The following is a 13,425-nucleotide window of genomic DNA, read 5'->3' on the forward strand; positions in this document are numbered from 1 at the left end:
AAGTCATTTTCAAACCTTTGACAGGACATCTTTACGAAGCTCTGGCATTAGGAACTTATGAGGTAAGGCACTTGAACAACTTCTGTTGAGTCTTGCTTTGGTTGCTGAACAAGATCTCTTCTTGCTCTTATGTCAAAAGTCACGTGATGTGGCGGCCATATTGGATTTTGCTAGCCTCTCATATTTTTACTTTGCAAACTACGTAGTTGCTAAAGTTCTTGATAGAAAGTGCTACAAATTACCACAATGCATCAGCATCAGACGCTGAACATTTCATGTTCTTCGCTGTATGTCAATAGTTGCGTCATTTGGAGTCCATATTGGATTAAAGACCGTGAAAATGCCAAAAGTGATAAAAACGGCACAAAACAGCATATATCTCCGCCAAAATTGCTCCAATAGCTACCCTATTTTGCATGTGACACCGTCATGAGATACCGATCATTTTCGATCCAGGCCTAAAAATGGATATTTCCAGCCGTTTGGCCGCCATCTTGGATTTAAGGTTTTCTTCGTCAGGTTGCCATGGAAACCAAACTTGACAACGGAATGCATTGATATTCACAGCACTATTAGATACAGATCATGGGAAGATGTCTGCAAAGTTTCAGCTCTGTAACTTAGATAGTTCGTGAGAAAATGACAAAACAGAGTTTTGGTGGACAGACGCGCGGACGGACGGCGGACATGCATATCATCAAAATTTACCTATACATATGCTAGAACTGGTCGGGGTAATGCATAATTACCAACCACTTCCACAATACATGCAATAACAGTCGCGTGAGAGCTCGCCAAAAAAAGTACATTTTCGTTTTACGGACCACCTAAATGACCTTGACCCCGTGACCCTGACCTTGAATTTTTTTAAATGGTTTTAGTCCAGCTACCCGATCCCGGGGTCAAAAGTGCCAAAATCGCAAAAATAACGATTTCTTATTAGGGCTCCTGCCTACAAGGCAAGAGCCCTATTGTAATTGTTCGATTTATTATTATTATTATTATTATTATTATTATTATTATTTATTATTATTCCGCCGATTTTTGTTCCAATCCTACCTCCAAAACTACTGCTCAGAATCTCTTCAAAATTTCCACAAAGATAGCTCAGGTCCTGAAGCAGATACCACAAAAATCTCAAGACTCTAGACTCCAAGACTAAGGGCAGATAACTCAAAACAACTCTAAAAATCCCAATTTCAACAGCTCATAACTCCGCCACGAAAGCTCCAAAGACTTCCAAAATTCCTGAACAGATCCAGAATCAGAAGCCAAACAAAATCTCTACACATCCAATGTAGCCAAATTGCTTCGTTTGGCCTCCATATTGGATTAAGTGTTTTGGCACTGTTTTTTAGCAGATTTCTCAGTACTTGACTCCCCAAATCTCCTCAGCTCAAACTACCAGCTCAAAAGCTTCCAAACTCTCCACACTTTGGCTCCAAGTACCATACTAACAACTTCGAAGAAAAAATCGTCAGATATGTCTTCAATGGCCGCCATATTGACTGCAACTTCCGGCTCAAAGTCATTTTCAAACCTTTGACAGGACATCTTTACGAAGCTCTGGCATTAGGAACTTATGAGGTAAGGCACTTGAACAACTTCTGTTGAGTCTTGCTTTGGTTGCTGAACAAGATCTCTTCTTGCTCTTATGTCAAAAGTCACGTGATGTGGCGGCCATATTGGATTTTGCTAGCCTCTCATATTTTTACTTTGCAAACTACGTAGTTGCTAAAGTTCTTGATAGAAAGTGCTACAAATTACCACAATGCATCAGCATCAGACGCTGAACATTTCATGTTCTTCGCTGTATGTCAATAGTTGCGTCATTTGGAGTCCATATTGGATTAAAGACCGTGAAAATGCCAAAAGTGATAAAAACGGCACAAAACAGCATATATCTCCGCCAAAATTGCTCCAATAGCTACCCTATTTTGCATGTGACACCGTCATGAGATACCGATCATTTTCGATCCAGGCCTAAAAATGGATATTTCCAGCCGTTTGGCCGCCATCTTGGATTTAAGGTTTTCTTCGTCAGGTTGCCATGGAAACCAAACTTGACAACGGAATGCATTGATATTCACAGCACTATTAGATACAGATCATGGGAAGATGTCTGCAAAGTTTCAGCTCTGTAACTTAGATAGTTCGTGAGAAAATGACAAAACAGAGTTTTGGTGGACAGACGCGCGGACGGACGGCGGACATGCATATCATCAAAATTTACCTATACATATGCTAGAACTGGTCGGGGTAATGCATAATTACCAACCACTTCCACAATACATGCAATAACAGTCGCGTGAGAGCTCGCCAAAAAAAGTACATTTTCGTTTTACGGACCACCTAAATGACCTTGACCCCGTGACCCTGACCTTGAATTTTTTTAAATGGTTTTAGTCCAGCTACCCGATCCCGGGGTCAAAAGTGCCAAAATCGCAAAAATAACGATTTCTTATTAGGGCTCCTGCCTACAAGGCAAGAGCCCTATTGTAATTGTTCGATTTATTATTATTATTATTATTATTATTATTATTATTATTTATTATTATTCCGCCGATTTTTGTTCCAATCCTACCTCCAAAACTACTGCTCAGAATCTCTTCAAAATTTCCACAAAGATAGCTCAGGTCCTGAAGCAGATACCACAAAAATCTCAAGACTCTAGACTCCAAGACTAAGGGCAGATAACTCAAAACAACTCTAAAAATCCCAATTTCAACAGCTCATAACTCCGCCACGAAAGCTCCAAAGACTTCCAAAATTCCTGAACAGATCCAGAATCAGAAGCCAAACAAAATCTCTACACATCCAATGTAGCCAAATTGCTTCGTTTGGCCTCCATATTGGATTAAGTGTTTTGGCACTGTTTTTTAGCAGATTTCTCAGTACTTGACTCCCCAAATCTCCTCAGCTCAAACTACCAGCTCAAAAGCTTCCAAACTCTCCACACTTTGGCTCCAAGTACCATACTAACAACTTCGAAGAAAATATATGTATGTGATATGTTGACCTGATAGCCCTTGTCCTGACGATTCCAGAACACCAAACCGTTTGACTATAGCTCAACGGACAACGGAGCTACAGCCTTTTGAAAATGGCACTCTTTGGCCCAGGTCCATAAACTTGCCAAATAGCACAACTCTAAATACCCGTAGCTGAACTCTAAATACCCGTAACTCCGAAAGTACTCGTCCGATTTCGACCAGATTTTGTATATGTATATTGAGTGGGGATGTCTGTTATCACGACCAATTGTAGCGACATAGGAAATAAGACGACGGGACGAGAAATGATGCATAATTTATGTATAACAACATCTTTCAGCATCTTGCTCCTAACCAGATCATTCTATAACTGGCAGACTAGGCAATCTTTAGTATTTACATGTGCAATTCGATATTAAAATGCAGTCACAAATCACAAATCCTACATACATCAAACTCTTATTTCACATGTTCTGGAAATGTCATTTAGTGGGGATGACATGGGTGCTTTACGAACTCTTCAAACATTTTTTAAAGTAAAAGACACTGAAAGAAGCAGCCATAGAATGACAAATAAGTCCCGTTCACTGCACTTCAATCGACAGCAATACTCGTGCATACGATTCCGTTCTCTTGGCGCTATACGCTACACTATTGTCGGTATAGGTTTATTTATATAACAAACTACAGTTTGCAGTACGTGAGCTTTGTGTATAGTTTTCGGCTGTGGACTACAGAAATCAGTTACCAGGGTCAATGAGGTACAGTGTTTATACAGCTGATGGATAACGCAAGCAGAAACGGACTATAGAAATAGATTTACGTTTGCGCTCGTTTGTTCAACGGTTCTGCATAGAAAACAGTGTAGCTTGGAGTAAATAACGACATTGTGTTTTGTTATGTGAAAGCTCATATCTGCATCAATTGGCGCGAATTCACAATACACATTGTCAACAGACTTAAGCAAAGAACTGCGCATACATGTGTATTGGCCTCACAGCGTGCCAGCGTACCTCAGTCCCATGCGGCTGGGTCGGTCGGTCGGTCGGTTGCATATTGGAACGTGATCCACGTGCACGGGAATGGTATGGTGAGACAGCTATAGCGGGGTCGTCCGAGAGCCGCGTGTGGGGTGCTTCAGTCAAAACATGACCTACATCCCGCCCGAAGTGTTGCCTCCTTCATAAATGCTGTTCAGACTGTGGGATTTACGGTAGGTTTGTGATTGAAAGTTTGATATCGCTGAACTCTCCGATTAATGTACTATCTTTTAAACGTACTTGTCATAATTTTCTTACTACAACAGACAGGTTCACTTCATGTTTCGACGATAGCGATTTCTATAGTCTGTTACATTATGGATTTTCTTCACGCTGTTTTCAGTAGTCTCTGCTAGCAGAAAGCACGCATTTTGTACGTTTGTGATTTAATATCGCTGAACTCTCCGTTTAATTTACTGGTACTTGTCATAATTGTATTACCGCAACTTCCAAGTACAGTAACCGACGGGTTATATGTTAACTTCATGTTTCGATAGCAGCGATTTCTATAGTCTGTTTCATTATGGATTTTCTTCACGCTGTTTTCAGTAGTCTCTGCCAGCAGAAAGCACGCATTTTGTACGTTTGTGATTGAAAGTTTAATATCGCTGAACTCTCCGTTTAATTTACTGGTACTTGTCTTAATTGTATTACCACAATTTCAAATAATAACAGACCATTTATATGTTCACTTCGTTTCAATAGTAGCGACTTCTAGTCTGTTTCTGTATAGATTCTCTTCACGCTGTTTGTAATACATTCTGCCAGTGGAAAGTGCACAGTTTCCCGTACTTGTACACTAGATCCATTCAGTTGCTCCCTGTCTAAAAGGATCGTTGTACAACATGTTTGGTATTCTTCTTATAAAATGCCTTATTTTCCTTGGAACGGATTTCCGCACTATCAAATTAGCTTTTAATAATACGAACCTGTTCATTTTTGATAATTCCATTTTTTCCTGAAAGATCCCAGATATAATGCCAACTTTAAGGAGTATTATTTACCCAAATCATTATGGTTTAGAAACCAGTCCCTTTCTCATCTCCATTGTGTTTACAGCTAATCTTCTTTTAAACTTTGATCACAAACGCTTGGAAGACTTGTTGTTTTCTTAGCTGATTGGTTGAATTGCTTCAACAAGGAGATGACAAGAGGTGACCGACATGTGTTGTTACTGTTAGATAATGGTCTAAGCCATCTCATCCCTGAGCACGGGTCAAATTACAAGATCCATTTCCTGAATATTACAATAACAAGTCACCAACACCTCTGCATGCTTGTATCTTCCATCCTGAACAGACCCAGGGACAAAATGGGAATTCTTTTCTTGGTCAAAACGGACCGGTGAAATTTCCTATTGATAATCCAGATCAGCTTATACTCGTACACAGTATAGCACATATCCTTCCGCATATCCGAATGCTTTTATATAACAACAAGAGAAAATGCCTTAATGGTAATAAATTAGTTTAATTAAGAACTCAGTTTCAATGATTTTTAGTACTCTGTATAACCAAAGTACAATTTTGCAAAAGTACTTCTATGAATAGAACAGGATCCGCTTCTACAATTCCTAACCAGCGGGAGCCCGACATCGCTGCTTGCAGCTATATTTATTATTATTATTCTTTATTATTATTATTATTCCGGCGTTTTTTGTTCCAATCCTAACTCCAAAACTACTGCTCAGAATGTCTTCAAAATTTCCACAAAGATACCTTAGATCCTGAAGCAGATACCACAAAAATCTCAAGACTCTAGACTCAAAGACTAAGGGCAGATAACTCAAAACAACTTTAAAAATCGCAATTTCAACAGCTCATAACTCCGCCACGAAAGCTCCAAAGACTTCCAAAATTCCTGAACAGATCCGGAATCAGATGCCAAACAAAATCTCTACACATCCAATGTAGCGAAATTGCTTCGTTTGGCCTCCAGATCGGATTAAGTGTTTTTGCACTGTTTTTTAGCAGATTTCTCAGTACTTGACTCCCAAAATCTGCTCAGCTCAAACTACCAGCTCAAAAGCTTCCAAACTCTCCAGACTTTGGCTCCAAGTACCATACTAACAAATTCAAAGAAAAAATCCTCAGATATGTCTTCAATGGCCGCCATATTGACTCCGACTTCCGGCTCAAAGTTATTTTTAAACTTTTGAGAGGACATCTTTAGCTAGCTCTGGCATTGGAAACTTATCAGGTAAGGCATTTAAACAACTTCTGTTGAGTCTTGCTTTGGTTGCTGAACAAGATCTCTTCTTGCTCTTATGTCAAAAGTCACGTGATGTGGCGGCCATATTGGATTTTGCTAGCCTCTCATATTTTTACTTTGCAAACTACGTAGCTGCTAAAGTTCTTGATAGAAAGTGCTACAAATGACCACAATGCACCAGCATCAGACGCTGAACATTTCATGTTCTTAGCTGTTTGTCAAAAGTTGCATCATTTGGCGTCCATATTGGATTAAAGACCGTGAAAATGCCAAAAGTGATAAAAACGGCACAAAACAGCATATATCTCCGCCAAAATTGCTCCAATAACCTCCATATTTTGCATGTGACACCGTCATAAGATAGCGATCATTTTCGATCCAGGCCTAAAAATGGCTATTTCCAGCCGTTTGGCCGCCATCTTGGATTTAAGTTTTTTGTCGTCAGGTTGCCATGGAAACCAAATTTGACAACGGAATGCATTGATATTCACAGAACTATTATATACAGACCATAGGAAGATGTCTGCAAAGTTTCAGCTTTGTAAATTAGATAGTTCGTGAGAAAATGACAAAACAGAGTTTTGGTGGACAGACGCGCGGACAGACGGCGGACATGCATATCATCAAAATTCACCTATACATATGCTAGAACTGGTCGGGGTAATGCATAATTACTAATCACTTCCACCATACATGCAATAACGGCCGCGTGAGAGCTCGCCAAAAAAAGTACATTTTCGTTTTACGGACCACCTAAATGACCTTGACCCCGTGACCTTGGTGACCTTGAATTTTTTTAAATGGTTTTAGTCCAGCTACCCGATCCCGGGGTCAAAAGTGCCAAAATCGCAAAAATAACGATTTCTTATTAGGGCTCCCTGCCTACAAGGCAAGAGCCCTATTGTAATTGTTCGATTTATTATTATTATTATTCTTTATTATTATTATTATTCCGGCGTTTTTTGTTCCAATCCTAACTCCAAAACTACTGCTCAGAATGTCTTCAAAATTTCCACAAAGATACCTTAGATCCTGAAGCAGATACCACAAAAATCTCAAGACTCTAGACTCAAAGACTAAGGGCAGATAACTCAAAACAACTTTAAAAATCGCAATTTCAACAGCTCATAACTCCGCCACGAAAGCTCCAAAGACTTCCAAAATTCCTGAACAGATCCGGAATCAGATGCCAAACAAAATCTCTACACATCCAATGTAGCGAAATTGCTTCGTTTGGCCTCCAGATCGGATTAAGTGTTTTTGCACTGTTTTTTAGCAGATTTCTCAGTACTTGACTCCCAAAATCTGCTCAGCTCAAACTACCAGCTCAAAAGCTTCCAAACTCTCCAGACTTTGGCTCCAAGTACCATACTAACAAATTCAAAGAAAAAATCCTCAGATATGTCTTCAATGGCCGCCATATTGACTCCGACTTCCGGCTCAAAGTTATTTTTAAACTTTTGAGAGGACATCTTTAGCTAGCTCTGGCATTGGAAACTTATCAGGTAAGGCATTTAAACAACTTCTGTTGAGTCTTGCTTTGGTTGCTGAACAAGATCTCTTCTTGCTCTTATGTCAAAAGTCACGTGATGTGGCGGCCATATTGGATTTTGCTAGCCTCTCATATTTTTACTTTGCAAACTACGTAGCTGCTAAAGTTCTTGATAGAAAGTGCTACAAATGACCACAATGCACCAGCATCAGACGCTGAACATTTCATGTTCTTAGCTGTTTGTCAAAAGTTGCATCATTTGGCGTCCATATTGGATTAAAGACCGTGAAAATGCCAAAAGTGATAAAAACGGCACAAAACAGCATATATCTCCGCCAAAATTGCTCCAATAACCTCCATATTTTGCATGTGACACCGTCATAAGATAGCGATCATTTTCGATCCAGGCCTAAAAATGGCTATTTCCAGCCGTTTGGCCGCCATCTTGGATTTAAGTTTTTTGTCGTCAGGTTGCCATGGAAACCAAATTTGACAACGGAATGCATTGATATTCACAGAACTATTATATACAGACCATAGGAAGATGTCTGCAAAGTTTCAGCTTTGTAAGTTAGATAGTTCGTGAGAAAATGACAAAACAGAGTTTTGGTGGACAGACGCGCGGACAGACGGCGGACATGCATATCATCAAAATTCACCTATACATATGCTAGAACTGGTCGGGGTAATGCATAATTACTAATCACTTCCACCATACATGCAATAACGGCCGCGTGAGAGCTCGCCAAAAAAAGTACATTTTCGTTTTACGGACCACCTAAATGACCTTGACCCCGTGACCTTGGTGACCTTGAATTTTTTTAAATGGTTTTAGTCCAGCTACCCGATCCCGGGGTCAAAAGTGCCAAAATCGCAAAAATAACGATTTCTTATTAGGGCTCCCTGCCTACAAGGCAAGAGCCCTATTGTAATTGTTCGATTTATTATTATTATTATTCTTTATTATTATTATTATTCCGGCGTTTTTTGTTCCAATCCTAACTCCAAAACTACTGCTCAGAATGTCTTCAAAATTTCCACAAAGATACCTTAGATCCTGAAGCAGATACCACAAAAATCTCAAGACTCTAGACTCAAAGACTAAGGGCAGATAACTCAAAACAACTTTAAAAATCGCAATTTCAACAGCTCATAACTCCGCCACGAAAGCTCCAAAGACTTCCAAAATTCCTGAACAGATCCGGAATCAGATGCCAAACAAAATCTCTACACATCCAATGTAGCGAAATTGCTTCGTTTGGCCTCCAGATCGGATTAAGTGTTTTTGCACTGTTTTTTAGCAGATTTCTCAGTACTTGACTCCCAAAATCTGCTCAGCTCAAACTACCAGCTCAAAAGCTTCCAAACTCTCCAGACTTTGGCTCCAAGTACCATACTAACAAATTCAAAGAAAAAATCCTCAGATATGTCTTCAATGGCCGCCATATTGACTCCGACTTCCGGCTCAAAGTTATTTTTAAACTTTTGAGAGGACATCTTTAGCTAGCTCTGGCATTGGAAACTTATCAGGTAAGGCATTTAAACAACTTCTGTTGAGTCTTGCTTTGGTTGCTGAACAAGATCTCTTCTTGCTCTTATGTCAAAAGTCACGTGATGTGGCGGCCATATTGGATTTTGCTAGCCTCTCATATTTTTACTTTGCAAACTACGTAGCTGCTAAAGTTCTTGATAGAAAGTGCTACAAATGACCACAATGCACCAGCATCAGACGCTGAACATTTCATGTTCTTAGCTGTTTGTCAAAAGTTGCATCATTTGGCGTCCATATTGGATTAAAGACCGTGAAAATGCCAAAAGTGATAAAAACGGCACAAAACAGCATATATCTCCGCCAAAATTGCTCCAATAACCTCCATATTTTGCATGTGACACCGTCATAAGATAGCGATCATTTTCGATCCAGGCCTAAAAATGGCTATTTCCAGCCGTTTGGCCGCCATCTTGGATTTAAGTTTTTTGTCGTCAGGTTGCCATGGAAACCAAATTTGACAACGGAATGCATTGATATTCACAGAACTATTATATACAGACCATAGGAAGATGTCTGCAAAGTTTCAGCTTTGTAAGTTAGATAGTTCGTGAGAAAATGACAAAACAGAGTTTTGGTGGACAGACGCGCGGACAGACGGCGGACATGCATATCATCAAAATTCACCTATACATATGCTAGAACTGGTCGGGGTAATGCATAATTACTAATCACTTCCACCATACATGCAATAACGGCCGCGTGAGAGCTCGCCAAAAAAAGTACATTTTCGTTTTACGGACCACCTAAATGACCTTGACCCCGTGACCTTGGTGACCTTGAATTTTTTTAAATGGTTTTAGTCCAGCTACCCGATCCCGGGGTCAAAAGTGCCAAAATCGCAAAAATAACGATTTCTTATTAGGGCTCCCTGCCTACAAGGCAAGAGCCCTATTGTAATTGTTCGATTTATTATTATTATTATTCTTTATTATTATTATTATTCCGGCGTTTTTTGTTCCAATCCTAACTCCAAAACTACTGCTCAGAATGTCTTCAAAATTTCCACAAAGATACCTTAGATCCTGAAGCAGATACCACAAAAATCTCAAGACTCTAGACTCAAAGACTAAGGGCAGATAACTCAAAACAACTTTAAAAATCGCAATTTCAACAGCTCATAACTCCGCCACGAAAGCTCCAAAGACTTCCAAAATTCCTGAACAGATCCGGAATCAGATGCCAAACAAAATCTCTACACATCCAATGTAGCGAAATTGCTTCGTTTGGCCTCCAGATCGGATTAAGTGTTTTTGCACTGTTTTTTAGCAGATTTCTCAGTACTTGACTCCCAAAATCTGCTCAGCTCAAACTACCAGCTCAAAAGCTTCCAAACTCTCCAGACTTTGGCTCCAAGTACCATACTAACAAATTCAAAGAAAAAATCCTCAGATATGTCTTCAATGGCCGCCATATTGACTCCGACTTCCGGCTCAAAGTTATTTTTAAACTTTTGAGAGGACATCTTTAGCTAGCTCTGGCATTGGAAACTTATCAGGTAAGGCATTTAAACAACTTCTGTTGAGTCTTGCTTTGGTTGCTGAACAAGATCTCTTCTTGCTCTTATGTCAAAAGTCACGTGATGTGGCGGCCATATTGGATTTTGCTAGCCTCTCATATTTTTACTTTGCAAACTACGTAGCTGCTAAAGTTCTTGATAGAAAGTGCTACAAATGACCACAATGCACCAGCATCAGACGCTGAACATTTCATGTTCTTAGCTGTTTGTCAAAAGTTGCATCATTTGGCGTCCATATTGGATTAAAGACCGTGAAAATGCCAAAAGTGATAAAAACGGCACAAAACAGCATATATCTCCGCCAAAATTGCTCCAATAACCTCCATATTTTGCATGTGACACCGTCATAAGATAGCGATCATTTTCGATCCAGGCCTAAAAATGGCTATTTCCAGCCGTTTGGCCGCCATCTTGGATTTAAGTTTTTTGTCGTCAGGTTGCCATGGAAACCAAATTTGACAACGGAATGCATTGATATTCACAGAACTATTATATACAGACCATAGGAAGATGTCTGCAAAGTTTCAGCTTTGTAAGTTAGATAGTTCGTGAGAAAATGACAAAACAGAGTTTTGGTGGACAGACGCGCGGACAGACGGCGGACATGCATATCATCAAAATTCACCTATACATATGCTAGAACTGGTCGGGGTAATGCATAATTACTAATCACTTCCACCATACATGCAATAACGGCCGCGTGAGAGCTCGCCAAAAAAAGTACATTTTCGTTTTACGGACCACCTAAATGACCTTGACCCCGTGACCTTGGTGACCTTGAATTTTTTTAAATGGTTTTAGTCCAGCTACCCGATCCCGGGGTCAAAAGTGCCAAAATCGCAAAAATAACGATTTCTTATTAGGGCTCCCTGCCTACAAGGCAAGAGCCCTATTGTAATTGTTCGATTTATTAGGGCTCCCTGCCTACAAGGCAAGAGCCCTATTGTAATTGTTCGATTTATTATTATTATTATTATTATTCTTTATTAGGGCTCCCTGCCTACAAGGCAAGAGCCCTATTGTAATTGTTCGATTTATTATTATTATTATTATTATTCTTTATTATTATTATTATTATTATTATTATTCCGGCGTTTTTTGTTCCAATCCTACCTCCAAAACTACTGCTCAGAATCTCTTCAAAATTTCCACAAAGATAGCTCAGGTCCTGAAGCAGATACCACAAAAATCTCAAGACTCTAGACTCCAAGACTAAGGGCAGATAACTCAAAACAACTCTAAAAATCCCAATTTCAACAGCTCATAACTCCGCCACGAAAGCTCCAAAGACTTCCAAAATTCCTGAACAGATCCAGAATCAGAAGCCCAACAAAATCTCTACACATCCAATGTAGCCAAATTGCTTCGTTTGGCCTCCATATTGGATTAAGTGTTTTGGCACTGTTTTTTACCAGATATCTCAGTACTTGACTCCCAAAATCTCCTCAGCTCAAACTACCAGCTCAAAAGCTTCCAAACTCTCCACACTTTGGCTCCAAGTACCATACTAACAACTTCAAAGAAAAAATCCTCAGATATGTCTACAATGGCCGCCATATTGACTCCGACTTCCGGCTCAAAGTTATTTTCAAACCTTTGAGAGGACATCTTTAGCAAGCTCTGACATTGGAAACTTATGAGGTAAGGCATTTGAACAACTTCTGTTGAGTCTTGCTTTGGTTGCTGAACAAGATCTGTTCTTGCTCTTATGTCAAAAGTCACGTGATGTGGCGGCCATATTGGATTTTGCTAGCTTCTCATATTTTTACTTTGCAAACTACGTAGCTGCTAAAGTTCTTGATAGAAAGTGCTACAAATAACCACAATGCACAAGCATGAGACGTTGAACATTTCATGTTCTTAGCTGTTTGTCAAAAGTTGCGTCATTTGGCGTCCATATTGGATTAAAGGCCGTGAAAATGCCAAAAGTGATAAAAACGGCACAAAACAGCATATATCTCCGCCAAAATTGCTCCAATAGCTACCCTATTTTGCATGTGACACCGTCATAAGATACCGATCATTTTCGATCCAGCCGTCAAAATCGCTATTTCCAGCCGTTTGGCCGCCATCTTGGATTTAAGATTTTCTTCGTCAGGTTGCCATGGAAACCAAACTTGACAACGGAATGCAGTGATATTCACAGCACTATTAGATACAGACCATGGGAAGATGTTTGCAAAGTTTCAGCTTTGTAAGTTAGATAGTTCGTGAGAAAATGACAAAACAGAGTTTTGGTGGACAGACGCGCGGACGGACGGCGGACATGCATATCATCAAAATTTACCTATACATATGCTAGAACTGGTCGGGGTAATGCATAATTACCAACCACTTCCACAATACATGCAATAACAGTCGCGTGAGAGCTCGCCAAAAAAAGGACATTTTCGTTTTACGGACCACCTAAATGACCTTGACCCCGTGACCTTGGTGACCTTGAATTTTTTTTAATGGTTTTAGTCCAGCTACCCGATCCCGGGGTCAAAAGTGCCAAAATCGCAAAAATAACGATTTCTTATTAGGGCTCCCTGCCTACAAGGCAAGAGCCCTATTGTAATTGTTCGATTTATTAGGGCTCCCTGCCTACAAGGCAAGAGCCCTATTGTAATTGTTCGATT

The sequence above is a fragment of the Haliotis rufescens genome, unplaced genomic scaffold, assembly GCF_023055435.1.
Source record: "Haliotis rufescens isolate VD_foot unplaced genomic scaffold, xgHalRufe1.0.p SCAF_36, whole genome shotgun sequence".
NCBI classification, from domain to species: Eukaryota; Metazoa; Mollusca; class Gastropoda; order Lepetellida; family Haliotidae; genus Haliotis; species Haliotis rufescens.